Source organism: Podarcis bocagei (genome assembly GCF_964188305.1).
Source record: "Podarcis bocagei genome assembly, chromosome: 7".
Lineage (NCBI taxonomy): Eukaryota > Metazoa > Chordata > Lepidosauria > Squamata > Lacertidae > Podarcis > Podarcis bocagei.
Window position 1 is genome coordinate 904,183 of NC_138132.1, and position 17,974 is coordinate 922,156.

General features: G+C 54.6%; 1 protein-coding gene across 1 annotated transcript in view; it reads left to right on the plus strand.

Moving 5' to 3' along the window:
- The first annotated feature begins 337 nt into the window (after nucleotides 1-337).
- LOC308590372 (leucine-rich repeat and fibronectin type III domain-containing protein 1-like protein) overlaps nucleotides 338-17,974 on the plus strand; it is a 70,788-nt gene continuing 53,151 nt past the window's right edge. The window contains exon 1 of the mRNA XM_081200375.1: nucleotides 338-575. The gene's annotated coding sequence lies outside the window, so the exon portion shown is untranslated. The remainder of the gene's footprint in view (nucleotides 576-17,974) is intronic.

Below are 17,974 nucleotides of genomic sequence, written 5' to 3' on the forward strand. Positions count from 1 at the left end.
CTGCCCGGCGGCATTACGGAGAGAAGCGCGCCCGGCGCCCCCGTCTTGCGCCAAAGGGCATCCCCGCTCCGCTCTCGGGAGCCAAAAAGCAGGCGAGGCAACGCCAGGGAAGGGGGCGCGCGGGGGTCGAGGGGCGCTCCCGGAGCTGGCCGGTTCCTGACGGCGGAGAGGCTCCCCCCAGCGGGCATGGCCGAGCCGGGGCTACGGCGCCTGCTCGGCTTTGGCGGTGGGGGGAGAGGAGAGGAGGAGCCACCGCCGCCTCCGCGACGCCGGCAGCCGAGCCGCGCTCCGACGCGGGCGAGCAGGACTAGGACGGCGGAGCGGGCAAGGCGCGGCCGGGCCACGGGGCGAGGGGGCAGGGGACGCGCCCGGATGGAGGAGCCGCCCTCCGGCCCCGCCGACTGAGCGACGCCCGCCGCGGCCCCGGCAGGCGGACAGGAGGAGCCGCCGACGGGCGCATGGCCAACCGAGCCGGAGCCGCCGCCGCGGAGCCCCCAGGAGCAGCAGCCGGGGAGGGGCGGCAGCAGCAGCAGCAGCAGGGACGGCGCCGCTCCCGAGGGAGGCCGTGGGGCCAGGTAAGAGGGCGCGGCTACATGGGGGGGGGGCACTCGCGGCTGCTGGGCAGGGGCCCCTTCCTCCCCGGCTCGAAATCGCCTCGAAATTGGCCAGCGCTTGCATCCTACCGCTCTGCCCCGAGGCGGGGCAGGCGGCCATGAGCGGAGGGATCCCCCCCCCCCACGAGAGAAGCGCCCACGCTTCCTCGCCCTGCCCGGCGGCGCTGGCTTATGTCCCCCACGCCCCGGACGAGCGAGGCTCCGCTGCAGCGCAGGCGTGGGGAGAACGCCGTTTCAGCACCCCGGAGGCAGCAGGCTGCGCCCCAGGGAAGTTTGCCGCTGGCTCCGGGCCCCGCAAGAACCGCCCCCCCCACGGGGGCTTGCGTGTTGCGGGTGGGGGGCGCTCCGTGTTTTCCGTTCCGCCTCCCGTGCTCAAGGCTTGGCTTAAGCGGCCCGCCCCTCCCGGAGCCGAGAGCCGGCGACCTGCTCGCTGCAGCCACGGCAACCTTGACTTCTACCAAGGCGGCGCCCCCTTCCTGGCCCGGCCCGGCTCGAGGGTCCTGCGCTCCGTCCTGGCTCGGCACCCGCCCGGCGGCGCCAAGGACGGGCCCAATCTGCGCTCCGCAGCCGCCTGGAAAGGCGAGGCGAGCTCCGAGGGGGCGCCCCGGCTTCGCTCGCCCCCCACAGTTGGGGAAGCCTCCGTCTGACTGGGGCGGGTGCGCTGGAGGGTCGTTGTCGGAGGCGGTCCTGCTTCCGAGTCGGCCGTCTGATTTTGGTGGGCAGAGAAAGCGGAGCTGCCGGAGCTGGAGTTTCCAGGCCGAGGCCTCCTCGGGAGGAGACGAGGGCGGCGCCCGCGGGAAGCTTGGGGACTCGCCCGCCCCGTCAGGGGTCGCTCTCCGCCGCCGCATCCCTGCCCCGCCGGAGGGAGGGGGTTCCAGGTGGGCTTCTCGACCCTTTATTCGGGGAGCAGGACGGGAGGAGGAGCTGCAGGCGGCGCCCCGGACACTCCTCGGGTGTTTCTCCGGGGGAGCAGCTTCCCAGGTTCTGGAAGAGAACCCAGACCTCGCGGCGGGGGCTCCTCGGCGCCATTCAGGCTGCGGAAGACCGAGTCAGACCAGCAGTCCGCCCAGCTAAGGACCAGCAGCAACGGCTCTGCTGACCGTCGGAGGTCCCTCCCGGCCTGCCTGCAGATGCCGCCTTCGGGGCTCGAACCTGCTGGGCGAAGGTGCTTGGCGGAGCTGGCGCGCGGAGCCATTTCGAAGCGTCACGTGCTTCCTTCCAGGCCAGAGAGAGAAGGGTGCAAAAGAGATGCGCGGAAGCAAATGGTCCAGTTGTCTGAGGGGAGGAGGGGAAGTGCTTGCCGCTGCCTTCCTCGCGGGCTGCCGGTGGGGGGAGCTAGAGAGCCTCGCCGGCCTCTCCTGCTCTGGGGAAGCGAAGATCCCACCCGCCCCCCCCCCGTGCGCCCCTCCTGGGGTGTCCCCGACTCTGTGTCTGTGTGTCTCTCCCGCCAAGGGGTGTCCTGTGGAGGGATGGAGTCCTGCTTTAGGGGAGAGGGGTCCAGTGGTCAGAGCTCCAGGGTTAGGCCCCTCTGCTGAAGTCCTTGGAAGTGCTGTTGAACCTCTCAAGAGTGATGTTGCGCAGGCAGAGCTCCTGTTTGCTGCTGACGTGGCGCTGGAAGAGCTGCAATGCTCCTGCTGTGCGGCTGGTGATGACCCCATAGCCCTCTGGCCGGTTGGAGTGGGAGAGTGGGAGAGTGGCTTGTGGCTTAGGACAACCCCCCCCCCATTCCTTGTGGACCTCCTTCTGGTGGGACTCCAAAGCTCCTTTCTCAGGCTGATGCTGGCCAGGGTAAGACTCACTGCCTGTGGCCTCCTTGGCTCCCTGCTGAGCTCTGGTCAAGGCAGCAGCACCCCAAGTAGAGAGGGTGGTATTGGGGTGAGCCTTTGGTGCCTGCAATGGCCCTGAGAGAGTCTGCCTCAGTGAGCAGGGTGCCCCCCAGGGGCAGGGGGAGTCCCCATGCACTAACTACCCTGCACTCCTGCACACTGGCTGCACTGTGGGGCTGGCCCCATGGGGCTTCTGGGAGCCTCTGTCTTCCGCATCCTCCTCGGGAGCAAAGAGAAAGATCCCTTCCATCACTGATGCGCTTCCCGCAACGGGCATTTCAGCGAAGCAGGAAAAGGTCATTGCTGCCCACGCAAATACTTCTGTGCTAATATAATATGGCAGAATACTTCTCCGGGTTCCGTAAACGAAGCTTTGCTTCCTGGAGAGATGCTGTTTGGGGCTGCCTTTTCCTCTCTTGGTTTGAGCCTTTGGGGACTTGCGGAAGTAGCAGCTAAGACCCGGAAGTCCCGCCTCTCCCTTCCTGCCATTTTGCCCACCTTGAAAGGTCAAGGCTCTTCCTGCTGGCCTTCTGCACTCCTCTGGGTGCCCTCGTCCAGCCTCCGCCCTCTGGCCCCGTCCCCTCTCTCGGTCCTTCTCTCTGGCATTGCATGGGGTTGGCCTAGATGACCTCTGGGTCCCCTTCCAACCCGACAATTCTGTGAGTCTGCGAATGTGGCTTTCGCTTCCCTCCCTCACCTGTGTGGGCTTTTTGTGGCTGTGCATTCCAAATATACTTAATTTGGGTTGATTCCCACCTGCAATTAGCACATCTCCTCCTCCTGCCTCCCCTCCCCTCTGCTTTCATCTTGTGTGGTTAACTGGAAGGGGAGAGGGGCTGATCCTCTGGCCAAGGGGAAGGGGGTGGCTGAGGGTCTGTAGGCCACTCAGTAGGTGAGATGCAGCTCTGGTGACTCAGAGGCTGTCTGTTCATGGATGAGGAGAGCGTCGCCTTCTGCTGATGTGGCTACCAGACTTCTATATTGTGGAGCTATGAAAGAGGTCCCCAGAAGTCCCTCTGGCTGGCCATTTACCCCAGTGTAGCCCACCACATGGGCTGGGGGCTCCTCCTGCCTTCTGACCAAGGTGCAGGGTCAGTGCAGAGTGGAATGTGGCCCTCTCTGTGTGGACTTCCATGGCACAGAGCAGAGGTGCAGTTGGGTCTCTCGCTTGGAGACCTCTTGTGTGGAGGTCTCCTCATCTTGCAGGGTCAGCGTTACCTTTGCAAGGTGCCTGCTCAGCTGAGGGAAGGTGAAGGAGTAGGGCGCGTCCTGCTTTCTCACTGCAGGAAGGGGCAGAGGGAGAGAGACCTGCCTTGTATGGAGTCAGGCAAGCTCAGTCCTGTCTGCACTGCAGAGGTGCTCCAGGGCTTTGGGCAGAAGCTGTTGACTCCCCAGGACCTTCTGTCTGGAAGGAGATGCTCTGCCCCTGAACCACGAGGGCCTTTCCTCGAGGTGAAGCAGGGTGACTTTCAAAGGAAGGCAAACCGTAAGCTGCTTTGAGCATGATTTTTTGTGTGGAAAAGAGGCAAACAGATGGATGGATTGGTTGATTGAGCAACCAGCTGTGCCATTCGAGGGTCCTGCACATCTGTCTGTCTTGGAAGGCCAGTTCTCTTGGGAGAAGGGCCTTTGGTGGCCCAAACCCTGTGGGTGGACATGGGGCAGGTGTTCAGACCATGGGCTGCCCCACGAAAGGGGACCAGGGCAGTGTTTGTTTGTTTATTTGTTGCATTTATACTTCATATTTTTTTCCTCCAAGGAGCTCCAAGTGGTGTACATTGTTCTCCTGCTCCCCATTTAATCTTCACAATGACCCTGCGAAGTAGGATAGGCTGAGAGGCAGGGACTGCGTTCCCCACCCACCCTATGAGCTGAGTGGCTCAGTGGGGATTTGAACCCTGCTCTCTCCCAAGTCCCAGTCTGGCCCTCTCCCCACTACAGCACACTGACTCTCTCAGAGTCCTATTGATGCTGCATGGGGTGCAGTGCTTGGAGGGAGGAGGATGTTTGCTTGGGAATCCTGGGAGGGGGAGCGCAAAGCCTTCTCCAGCCTCCTGGTCCACTGTGGCAGGTTGCCTTGCTCAGCCAAGGCTCTCCTTCTTCGGATGGCCAAGCGAGACCTGTGGGGAATGGGGAATCATAGAATCCTAGAGTTGGAAGAGACCCCAAGGGCCATCGAGTCCAACCCCCTGCCAAGCAGGAAACACCATCAGAGCACTCCTGACATATGGTTGTCAAGCCTCTGCTTAAAGAAGGGAGAGCAATATGGCTGCTTGCTCAGCGCAAAACTTCTGAAGAATCTGCAGGGGATGGCAGGCAAAGCAGGAGAGGGAGGAAGGAGGGCTGTTCTGGCACTGGTGATAAATGGCCAAGAGAGGCAGCCGGCTTGTTTGAGGGGTCTGCTCATTTATCAAAATAGATGGCTCTGTTTTGCTGCAGCTTCTGCAAAAGGGGTTGGAGTTTGGGTCTTGAGGACAGCAAACGTCAGTTGCAAGGAGTCTTGGAAGACGGTGATTATTTATTATTGTGATGGTTGTCATCTGCTTCTACCCCACCTTCCTCCAAGGAGCGAAAGACTGTGTATGTCGTTCTCCCTGCATTTTATCTTCACAGCAACCCTGTGAAGCAGGTTGCACTGAGAGAGGCAACCCAAGGGAGAGCTTTGCGGTTGAGGGGGGAGGATTTCAACCCGGGTCTCCCAGATCCTGGTATTACATGAATTTTAAGGTGTGCACATAGTGGACCAACACTCCACAGAAGACCACCACCTTTCTTGGTGGTAGATAATAATAATATTATAATAATTTATTATTTATACCCCCGCCCATCTGGCTGGGCCTCCCCAGCCACTCTGGGCGGCTTCCAGCAAAATATTAAAATACAATAATTCATCAAATATTAAAAGCTTCCCTAAACAGGGCTGCCTTCAGATGTCTTCTAAAAGTCAGATAGTTGTTTATTTCCTTGACATCTGATGGGAGGGCGTTCCACAGGGCGGGCACCACCACCGAGAAGGCCCTCTGCCTGGTTCCCTGCAACCTCACTTCTCACAATGAGAGAACCGCCAGAAGGCCCTTGGAGCTGGACCTCAGTGGATGATGGGGGTAGAGACACTCCTTCAGGTCTACAGGTATACACTCCTTCAGGCGTCTGCTCTGCATGCAAAGGCTCCCGGTTCATTCTTTGGCACCTCCAGGTAGGACTGGGAACATCCCTGGGCCCAAACCCTGGAGAGCTGCTGTCCATCAGTGCAGACAATACTGAGGTGTGAGGTGGACTCTTAACACCAGTCTGACACTAACCACTCTAGGAAGCATAGGAACCAAGCAAACTGCCTCACGTGGAATCAGGCTGTGGCTACATCTGTTTACGCTGCTTGTTCATGCTCAGGGAAGCCATTGCGATGTGGCCTCTGCTATTGTTGCACTAATTATAATAATACCTTGATTGTCCATGTACAACCTGTGTACAATGAAATGCACAATGACTGCAACACTCATCAGCCCCAAACAGCATAGGCAGGGATGACAGTAGTCCATCAACATGTGGGGGCTACTCATGGTCTGCAAAGATGGCTAGTGGCTGTCTAGGTTTCAGCCAGATGCAAAGCTGTCGTGGCTGATCTTGGAGGAGGGTGGAAGGGGGCTTGGAACCTGCCCCTTGTCTTGCTCAGGGGCTCAGTTTCCATGGCATTTCTTCTCACTATAAGCCTGAAATAATAAAGAGAAGAGTTTCCACATCTGCTGAGCAGGTGTCCTGACTTTGAGAATTTGCACTCTGGCATTATAAGAAGCAGCACTGTTTGTCTGGAGGGTGAATCACCACCGCCTGACATTCAAAGCTCTCAGGTGACCCCCCCCCCCAGCTCTCCTCCATCTCCTTGCTCTCCCCTGCTTTTCAGGAAAGGGGGTGGGCCCTCCTTCCTGTGTCAATCAGCACCTCCTTGGCAAGTGTTCAGGGAAAAGCCATCCCCGCCCCCCTGACTGTTTCCAACACTTCCTTTGCTCACTACAATTAGGAGCCATTTCTGAGTTAGAAAATTGCAGGCTCTTCATCTGAGCTCAGAATAGATTCCCTCGGAGTCTGTGTGTCCTCAACAGGCAGCTCATCTTTACCTTTGTGGAATTCCTCCCCTCCCTTTCGGAGAGAGGTTTATTTTGAGGCCTCCGGCATCAGGCAAGCGGCTTCTCTCCCCATCATCCTTTGTGCCCATCAGACATGTGGCTGGCCTGGGCAGGCTCTCCTCCTCCTCCTCCAGCTGAGCCATCAGCAAACGCTTTCTCTGCTGGACCCAGAGGCCTTGGAGTGACTGGGAGGCACCTGAGGAGGGAGGGGCCTCCTAACCTTGGCAGATTTCCTGGTGGGCCCTTTCAGTTTGGAGAAAAGGCAGGGAAGAGAGAACAGGACAGAAGCTTGTAGAATTAGGCATGGCATAGAGAAAGTGCACAGCTGCTCTCCTTCATAACACTAGGACTGCTGGGCATCCAGAGAAGCTGAATTTTGGGAGGTTCGGGACAGATCAAAGAAATGGTGTTAAGAGTCCACCTCACCCCTCAGTATTGCCTGCACTGGCTGGCAGCAGCTCCCCAGGGTTTCGGCCCAGGGATGTTCCCAGTCCTACCTGGAGGTGCCAAAGAATGAACCGGGAGCCTTTCATGCAGAGCAGACGTCTGAAGGAGTGTATACCTGTAGACCTGAAGGAGTGTCTCCACCCCCATCATCCACTGAGGTCCAGCTCCGAGGGCCTTCTGGCGGTTCCCTCACTGTGAGAAGTGAAGTTACAGGAAACCAGGCAGAGGGCCTTCTCAGTGGTGGCGCCCTCCCATCAGATGTCAAGGAAATAAACTGTGGAACTCCCTCCCACAAGAGGCAGTCATGGCCACCAGGGTGGAGGGCTTTGAAAGAGGATTAGACTTATTCGTAGAGTTGCTCTAGTGCTCTGATCCTGCTCGCTGGTTTCCTAAAGGCATCCGACCAGCCACTGAAAGGGCAGCATGCTGGACTCTAGGGGGCATTGGCCTGATCCAGCAGCCTCTTGCGATGCTCTTCTGGCCCTTGTGAAGCCCCGTGGGGTTGGGACGTCTGCCGCAGCCTGCGTCTGGCCAAGCGGCGAGCTGCGTATCCTGGCCTGCCCTCCCTGCGCATTCTGTGGGCTGGGTCATCCCTGTTTGCTCAGACAGTTTCAGCTGTCAGAAACGGGCTTCCTCTCCCGCCGCGCGTGGATGTTCAGAGAGCCAGACCCCGTGAATCTTCCAAAAATAGATACCCCATTTATCAAACCTGCTTAGAGGCGCGTTGGCGGTGGCTCAGGCCTGCCGCACGAAAGAGAGGCTGTGATTCAGGAGCTGGTGGCACGTCCTGGCCTCATGAGAAGCACCACAGAGGATGGGCTGGCAAGGAGGAGGAGGAGGCCGCAATGCCTGGAGGATGCCTTCTCCACCACCCCGGCTTCTGGAGAGGCCCCTGCTTCTGGCAGGGGAGAGTCCCTGGGCTTATGACCTTCTCTGTAGCTCCAGCGCAGTTCTGGATGCGTGCTTCCCTAGCAGAGTAATCTGAACCCCCATCAAACTGAGCTCACTGTTTATGTCCTCCAAGTGCTATTCTTAAAATCACGACTACAAAAGCACATTATGCAAATATTAATCTAGTGCTAACCACCCCGCTTTCTTCCTGTGCTGATCTAATGATTTTTTATGGCAGCCTCTTTTGAAGCGCTGCATTATAACTCTGTATAGAATTAAAAATCATCAAAGGCACCCCACTGCAACCATGCAATTACTCTTATTTGTTTTATATCTTCTGTAAATAAAACAGCATTTAAATATGACCTGCCCTTCCAGTCACTCATTCTGCGAGTGATTCCTTCGTCATTTCACAACGGCCGGCCACCAAACATGGAGCTGAAGACAGGCAGCCTCTGTGGCCGCGGGGGGGTTTGTGGCTCAGGAACATGCGTGGGGTGGGACAAGGCTGGGACATTGGGGGGACGGAGACCATTGGGTGCCAGATAACTGATTTTGGAGTATTTCTTTTAAAACTTGTTGTCCTTCCTTTCTGCCCATCAAGAGGACTTCTCCACCTCCTGGGGGGGGGGAGATATTCCTATAAAAAAACTCCACCTCATTAATTCATAGAAGCATCTACTCATTTTGAATCATTAAGTGCAATGAAAAAGTCAGCTGGTTCCTTGAGATTCTACTTCCTGGCTAGAATTCTCCAGAACTTTTGTGTCAAGATGGGCTGGAAGGGTGTGTCTTTTGGCCTTCAGGCCTTGGGCGGTGTTTGGTGGGAGGGAGTGGGGAGACACCCACTGAGCTCCCCCAAACATGCCCCAGGGTCAGAAGTGGATTTGGGGCTGTGTTGCTAAGCCGCTCTCTGCTAAATGGGCCTGGCTCTCAGTTAGCAGTTTGCGTTGCCTTTATCTCCATGAGTGAATGGAAGCCTTTTCCTCTTTAAGCAGGTGAGGCCTCAGCAGCCTTGACAGCTGCAGCCTTTTCCCCCTGGCAGTCAACCAGGTCAGGATTCATAGAATTGGAAGGGAACCCCAGGGTCATCTAGTCCAACCCTCTGCAGTGCTGAAGAATCTCTGACAGATGGCCATCCAATCTCTGCTTGAGAAACAACCTAGAAAGGTGGGTCCTCCTCCACCTTCTGAGGGTGTCTGTTCCACTGCTGAAGAGCTCTTACCCTCTTCCATGTGGCAGCCTTTCAGATATTTGAAGGTGGCTATCCTATCCCTTCTCAATCTCTTCTGCAGGCTAAACATCCCCAACTCCCTCAACTGTTCCTCATGTGGCTTAGTTCCCAGACCCTTCTCTGTTGCCTCCTCTGTGCATCTCCAACCTGTTTCCATGTGAATGACTTCTCCATATTCTCTGCTCCCTGAGCTGCACCAATACCAGGGTAGTGGTGTAGTGGTTAAGAGCGGTGGACTCGTAATCTGGGGAACCAGGTTCGCTTGCCCGCTCCTCCACATGCAGCTGCTGGGTGACCTTCGGCTGGTCACACTTCTCTGAAGTCTCTCAGCCCCACTCACCTCACAGAGTGTTTGTTGTGGGGGAGGAAGGGAAAGGAGATTGTGAGCCGCTTTGAGACTCCTTCGGATAGTGATAAAGCGGGATATCAAATCCAAACTATTCTTCTTCTAGATTCTTTTACACACACCCACAGTGTTTATTATGATGTTTACCTTGAACGTTTCTGCTGTCTGTGGGCAGGTAGCATATTAAAGGTGGTCTTATTGCAGCACCCAGAGCAGATGGCAGTATGCACTGAGTGGGGTTATGGGCTGCAAGTGAAAAACTACAGCGAGCCTGGGGTGGGGGCAAATGACAGCAGTCCAACCCCAAAGGCAGTGGGGGTGGAAGAGGAAGTGGGGCGGCAGTGGGAACCTCAGGAGGAAAAGGACATGAGTGCATGAGAGAGATTTCTAGGGAGGGAGGGGTGGCCTTCTTGGCCCTGCCTGTCCCCTTTGGGCAAAAGGATGCTCTTATCAGAAGGAGCCATGTGACCTCCCCTAATGCACTTGTTGGCCAACCCAGCCCAAACTATTGATTTGCTTTCAGCACTAATGCAGCAGAGGCAGGCTGAGCTTGCCAGCAGCCCATCTGCGGGAGATGCGTCAAGCCCTTGAACGTGAATTATTCACCGCCGCAAGCAGGCCCCTTGGCAGCCCCCACGGTGGAGTCGCGAGCCCCCCGGGGCTTCTGCAGCACCAGAATCCATCACGGCCAAGTCCCCAGAGGAGCGAAATGTGGGCACAATCAAGTTGGAAGGCTGGACTGCTGGGATGGGTGTGTGAGAGAGAAAAGTTCTGTTTCCAGCAGTGGCCTCCGCATAGTGGAGGTTTCAGGACCCTGGACAGGTCCATGCTGGACTGCAGCGCAAGAAGGAGCCTTCAGCTCTGCCATCGCCTTCACTTTGGTACAGCCTTCCTCATCCTGTGGGTCCCCAGATGTTGTTGAACTACAACTCCCATCACCCCTAGCTAGCAAGGCCAGAGGGATGGTGGGAGTTGTAGTCCAACAGCATCTGGGTTGATAACGGCTGCTTTAGTAGCTTTTGCCTCGGAAAGAGCTGGGAGGCCTCCGTTCATCTGTGAGCTGGAGTCCTCCAGATGAGACGAAGGCAATGTGGCTTCTCCTCAGGCTAGAGAGGTCCTGCCTCTCCATGGACTTCTCCTGGGCAAGCACTTTGGGTGTAGCCTGTACGTCTGAGGCCAGCCCTGCATATCGCTCCCTCTCACTCTCTGAATCCTGGCCTCACACAGACACCCACCCACCCCAGGAAGTCACAGCACTGGGGCTCATTGCTGGGGTTGGGGGGAGAGGGAGTCACAGTCTGCAATCCTGGAGAACGAAGTATTAGAGGTTACCGCCCACACACTTCTGCTGCGCTTTCGGCTTGTGTGGTGGCACCTCAGTAAAACCGTGTCTTACTGTTTGTAGCAGAGTTTTCCCCCAGAAGCAGAGGACAAGAACAGGAGTCATAGTCAAATTCCTCAGTCAAGAGCTTCTTCATTGCTTGACCGGTTGCACAAGCATTTCTGTTACAAATATATACAGTGGTACCTCTGGATGCGAGCGGGATCCGTTCCAGAGCCCCGTTCACATCCTGAGTAGAACGTAACACGTGACTGCGCATGCGCCGGTCACGTTTTGCCGCTTCCACGCATGCGCGTGATGTCATTTTGAGCATCTGCGCATGCGCGAGTGACGAAACCTGGAAGTAAAGTGCTCCATTACTTCCAGATCGCCATGGAGCGCAACCCGAAAAGGCTTAACCTGAAGCGACTTCAACCCGAGGTATGACTGTACAAACTATTTACATTCCTTCTATTTCTCTCCAGCAAGGTATAAACTCACTCTCTCTCTCTCTCTCTCTCTCTCTCTCTCTCTCTCTCTCTCTCTCTCTCTCTCTGTGTGTGTGTGTGTGTGTGTTGGGGGGGGGGGAATTGCAGCCTGCAACTTCCTCCCTTTATTTGCACCCCCAGCTGACACCAGTCAAGCCAAGAGTGACACTCCCAGACACTAAAGAAAATTCTGGAACCCTCTTTAAAGCTGAAAGGAACTTTTATCTGTTTATTGAAGAATGTTTTCCTAATATGAAGCTCAGGGATGTGGCCAGAGAGGAGGGGGCTTTGGAGGGGGGGGCGTTCCATTGTGAGGAAGCCGGAAGCACCTGGGCTGAGCTTTGCAGGGCACTGACCAGGGGAGGCTTCACCGGCTGCCCGTCTCACGTGCTCGACTCCCCACCCAGCTCAGGACAGGCTTCTTGGGCTCTGCTGCCTCCTTGCGTGGAGCTGGAGAAGGAGTGGGGTGCTTCTGGGCAGGGGGCCTCCCTTTGGAGAGGGGGGGGTTCCTGCAGAACAGGGAAAACCAACTCTGCACCCGCTTCTTCACAGTTAGGGCTGCCAACCAACCAACCCACAGTAATTGTTTGATCACCTGCCAATTAATAGATTAATGTGCCTATTATCAAAGCATTACTCTAGGGGTGCCTTCAGGAGGTACCAAAGCGAGATGCCAGTCAGTTTCCCATCCCTCTTTTGAAGTACGGACATATTTTCTTTTCCGTTGTTAACATTAATGCACCGGAGCTACAAGCATCCTCCAAAACCAAAGACGAGTGCCTTTAATTTGCAGCCTTGCCAATTAAACCCCCCTCTGATTAATCAACAAAATGTATTTCGAATGTTTGTGTCCTGCCTTTTGAGCCAAAGGGCCTGTAATTAAAAATGGTAAAAACGAGATACATAACAGTGATTGAAATATGATATTCCCCCAAACAGTCAATTAAGCAGCAGGGATGGCAGATGAGGCCGACAGCAGGAGAGCCCAGCAAAGCAGCCGGGAGCGGAGATCCCCTTGGCACGCGGAGCAGAAGGGCTTTGCTTGTGCCAAAAGGCTAACCAGTGGGGGGGGGGGCAGCGAGATGACACCCCACCCCTTCCAGGAGGGAAGAGGGAAGCGAGTTTGTCAAAGCTTCAGGACCCCGTATGGAAGGCCTTTACACACACAAACACAGAGAGAGAAAGAGAGTTCTTCACAGGGTCAGGGGGCACTGAGCCTCTGGGCCTCAGAGGAATTTCATTGGGGTGGGGAACTCATTTTCACTAACGGTTGCAATATATTTAGAATTGCTTTTTGCTCTTCTGTAATAATAATAATAATAATAATAATAATAATAATAATAATAATAATAATAATAATAATAATAATAATTTATACCCTGCCCATCTGGCTGGGTTTCCCCAGCCACTCTGGGTGGCTTCCAACAGGAGATTAAAAATACATTAAAACTTCAGTCGTGAAAAACTTCCCTAAACAGGGCTGCCTTCAGATTTTTCTAAATGTCAGATAGTTGCTTATTTCCTTGACATCTGATGGGAGGGTGTTCCACAGGGTGGGCGTCACCACCAAGAAGGCCCTCTGCCTGGTTCCATGTAACCTCACTTCTTGCAATGAGGGAACCACCAGAAGGCCCTCAGTGTTGGACCTCAGAGTCCGGGCAGAACGATGGGGGTGGAGACGCTCCTTCAGATATACTGGACGGAGGCCATTTAGGGCTTTCAAGGTCAGCACCAACACTTTGAATTGTCCTCGGAAATGTACTGGGAGCCAGTGTAGGTCTTTCAAGACTGGTGTTATGTGGTCTTGGCAGCCGCTCCCAGTCCCCAGTCTAGTTGCCGCGTTCTGGATTAGTTGTCGTTTCTGGGTCACCTTCAAAGGGAGCCCCATGTAGAGCGCATTGCAGTAGTCCAAGCGGGAGATAACCAGAGCATGCACCACTCTGGCGAGACAGTCTGCAAGCAAGTAGGGTCTCATCCTGCATACCAGATGGAGCTGGGAGACAGCTGCCCTGGACACAGAATTGTGACCACATTCAGAAAAGCCTGGCTGCTGAATCACGCCAAAGGGGGCCCGTCTAGTCCAGAGTCCTGTTGTCATTGTGACCAACCAGGTACCTCTTCTTAGAAGCCGACAAGGAGGAAGCAGCGATGGCCACCAAGCTGGATGGTTTTGAAAGAGGGTTAGACAAATTCATGGAGGAGGAGAGGGCCATGGATGACTCTGCTCTGCCCCCAACGTTGGGGTCAGCAGTGCTTCTGAATGCCTGTTGCTGGAAACCACAGGTGGGGGGAAGGATCATGTGCTGGAATCCTGTTTTGAGAGTCTCCCACTGGGGCATCTGTTTGGCCACTGGGAGAGCAGGATGCTGCTTGGCCTCATCCAGCAGGGTCTTCCTGCGTCTTTTGGACCTGAGTAGCACCAGTTCTCTCCCCTCTTGCGATTCCCAGCCACTGGCTCTGTCCAAAGTAGCTGACAATGCACAGAATGTAAACCAACAGCAGTCACAATCCATATCAAAATATTATATCAGCCCATTCAATAAACCTTTCGCTACCAGTTTGTTCAGGGAACAGAATATCCACAGTTCAATTCAATAAAAGAAGCCCAAGCTATAAAGCAGTAGCGAAGAACAGAGATGTGAAATCACATCCAGGTCAGAGTAGAGATTAAAATCAATCAGAGCCATGAGATCAAGGCAGTAAAGTGCACTTAAGTGAATTGATATGAAAAGTGCAATCAACACCAAGCAACCCAGAACGGGAGTTTTCAAAACCCCTCTGGAAGTTTAAGGATCAATCAGCCAATTGGTGTCCTGGCTCAATGAATGGATCTGAGCTGTTTTCTGCTGCCTCTGGGCCCACTTGAACCACAAGGACAGAACCTGCTTCCTGTCAGCATCTCCTGGGATGGCTCCAGCCCTTTCCATGGAAGGATAAAGTTGGCTGGGACACCCAAGGGTCATCTAGTCCAACCCCCCAGCAGTGCGGGAGGCAGAGCTGAAGCATCCCTGACAGAGTCCACCACCTTCTGAGGGAGGCCATTCCACTGTCAAACAGCTTGATTACTGTTAGAAAGGTCCTGTGTGAGTGCCTGGAGGTGGTTGGAGGATGAATGGTGGCTAATGGATTGAGGTTGAATCCTGACAAGACAGAAGTACTGTTTTTGGGGGACAGGGGGCGGGCGGGTGTGGGGGATTCCCTGGTCCTGAATGGGGTACCTGTACCCCTGAAGGACCAGGTGTGCAGCCTGGGAGTCATTTTGGACTCACAGCTGTCCATGGAGGCACAGGTCAATTTGGTGTCCAGGGCAGCTGTCTGCCAGCTCCACCTGGTACACAGGATGAGACCCTCCCTGCCCGCAGACTGTCTCGCCAGAGTGGTGCATGCTCTGGTTATCTCTTGCTTGGACTACTGCCATGCGGAAATTACAACTAATCCAGAATGTGGCAGCTAGACTGGTGACTGGGAGCAGCCGCTGAGACCATATAACCCCGGTCTTGAAAGACCTACATTGGCTCCCAGGACGTTTCCGAGCACAATTCAAAGTGTTGGTGCTGACTTTTAAAACACTAAATGGCCTCAGCCTAGTAGACCTGAAGGAGCGTCTCCACCCCCATCATTCAGCCGAAACACTAAGGTCCAGCTCCAAGGGCCTTCTGTTGGCTCCCTCCCTGTGAGAAGTGCAGTTACGGGGAACCAGGCAGAGGGCCTTCTCGGTGGTGGCGCCCGCCCTGTGGAACACCCTCCCATCAGATGTCAAGGAAATAAATAACTTTGCAACCTTTAGAAGACATCTGAAGGCAGCCCTGTTTAGGGACGTTTTTAATGAGTGATGTTTTAATGTATTTTTAATCTTTGTTGGAAGCCACCCAGAGTGGCTGGGGAAACCCAGCCAGATGGGCAGGGTATAAATTATTATTATTATTATTATTATTATTATTATTATTATTATTATTATTATTGAAAGCTCTTCTTAAGTTTTAGTCCAAATCTCCTTTCTTGTCCTTGGAATCTGTTGGTTCAGGTTCTGCCCCCTGGAGCAGCAGGAGACATTGCTCCATTCTCCCTGCGACAGCCTTTCAGGGATTTGAAGATGGCTATTGTATCACCTCTCAGTCTTCTCCAGACCAAACATCCCCAACTCCTTCAACCGTTCCTTAAAAGGCTGAGACTTCTCAAGGGTTGACTTTGAGACTCAAAAAATCCTCCTGCTAAAGGTGACTTGCAAGCAGCCTCCCACACCCTCAGACTTCAGATGTGCCTCAGAACTAGATGAAATGAAACTGGACATGCAGCTATTGGGTCACAGCACCAGAGATGCTGGACTTTGCTGGTGCTGTCAGGCCAGGACTTCCAGGGCTCTGAGAGGAGGGCCTCCCAGCACAACAAGCCTGATTTATGGCAGGCTGCATCCTGCCCCATCTCTCCTTGGTTCGTTGGGTCCCCTGACCTGCATGACCCCAGCCCTAACTTTGGGTGGATGAAGCTGAGCTCCGGTGGGGGCTCCCAGCTGCAAATGAGTCTATTTGGTCTGGAGTCCTGTTGGCATTATGTGGGTGCTCTGTCACCTCTCTGGTCAGCCACCAGGAACAGGACACTGGACTGTGTGAGCCATTGGCTGAATCCAGCAGGGCCATCTTATGTTATCTTCTTTCTTTGGCGATCCCTCGTAGCTGAGTAAGATTGTCTTCCACGAACACGCTTTTAACAGTGAGTCCGTAAGTGACTGTGGAGGCCAATTCTGGATCCAGTTGTCCTTCCACAGCGGGGACATTGGTTTCCAGGCAGGAGTTGATCACGGTGAGGGTTTGCCAAGCATGCCTTCCTCTTGGCACGTTTCTCCCTTGCGTCCTGAGTTCGAGTGTCTTCAAAGCCCAAGACACCTTTGGTCAAGGTTGTTCTCCAGCTGGAGCGCTCGCAGGCCAGTGTTTCCCAATTGTTGGTGTTTATACTACATTTTTAAAAATTTGCCTTGAGAGAGTCTTTGAACCTCTTTTGTTGACCACCAGCATTACGCTTTCCATTTTTAAGTATGGAATAGAGGAGTTACTTTGGAAGACGATCATCAGGCATCCGCACAACATGTCCAGTCCAACAAAGTTGATGTTGAAAAATCATTGCTTCGACACTGGTGATATTTGCTTCTTCTAGTACACTGGTATTAGTTCTCCTGTCTTCCCAAGTGATGTGTAAATTTTTCCGGAGACACCACTGATGGAACCTTTTGAGGAGTTTGAGATGGCGTTTGTAGTTGGTCCATGTTTCACAAGCAGACAGTAAGGTTGGCGGTACAATAGCTTTGTAAACATATCATTATGGAAACTCCAGGTCGAGGGACCATCTAGATTTCTAGACTCTCTGGGGCATTTGGCAAATGGGAGAACAGAAGGCTGAGCTCAATGGGGGTCCTCTTTGGCCTGATCCAGCAGGCTTTTCTCATGTTCCTATGTGCTCTGTCATGGCACCTGTGAGACAGAAAGCAGCAAGATCGGAGGGTGCAGCAGGAACGCCCATCAAAAGACCCCGTTAAAAGGTCAGAGAAAGCAGAGAGGTCTTTGCCAGGGCGTGTGGGGGCTTTGAAGGGCATAGTCTTCTCCATGTGCTCCCTGGGAGAGGGAGAAGAAGAAGAGACCCTCCTGGGCTCACTGTGGCCGAGTCCCGCCTGGGATTTTGGTACTTCTTGGTGGTGGGGGGGATGGGGTTGGGATACGCACTTGCCTGCCTGCCTGCCTGGGCTGCTGCCGCTGGCTGCTTGCAGAGTGAGTCATCCCAGCCTTTGCAATGGCAGCAGGAGCTGGTGACTTTTGAGCAGGATGTTCTGATGGGGAGGGACACTTGTGCGGGCGGCTGGCTGGCAACAGCGCCCAGTTGGCTGCTAGCCCTGTCAGCACTCCCAGTTCCTCTGCCTGCCACAGATTCTCTGTGCAAGTGGAGTAATAATGATCAGCGGTGAGCTTGGCACGGTGCTGGGTTCTGTCTGTCTTGCCGCTCGGAAGAAAGGGCTTTGCTCCTTTTTGCAACAGCCATGCTGAGTTGATTGCAGAGTTCCACATTCGGCTCGACAGGCTGCTTCTGTCACACACAAACGCCAGCATCGCGCAGCGTCCTGCAAATCCTGCACAACTAGGCAATTGTGTGTGAGGGTTTTTCTCCGAAACTAGTGGGATGAGGCGGGCAAGATCCAGCAGCTTCCTGAACAAGGAAATGGGGGTTTGTCTCCTGCTCCCCTCGGCATTCAGTCCAGAGTCTCCTCTTCCTCCAGGCCAAGGTCTAGCGCCCTGCTCATCTCACCCCCCAAATTGAGAGCTGCTTTCCAAGGTCTCTGGCAGAGGCAGGTCTTTGCCAGCTGTGCCACCTCTGACTAAAGACTGAACCTGGAACCATCAATATGCAGAGCACACAAAGCCTGAACCGTGGCTGTTTTTGCTAACACATCACTTCTTCCTCTTAAAAGCAGAGCATAATATATAGCCCCAGTTTTCTTATCAGCTTAATGCACTGGCTGCCATCATGAGTGTCACGGAACTTAAGAACACCTGCTGGATCCTGGATCCATAGTGGCTAACCTACAGACAGCCACCCAATCTTAAACAACTCCTAACCCACAATAATACTACAACCAGACTTAACACAGACATTGGCACCAGAGCCTGCAATAAACCCAGATGCCAACTTTGCTGCCA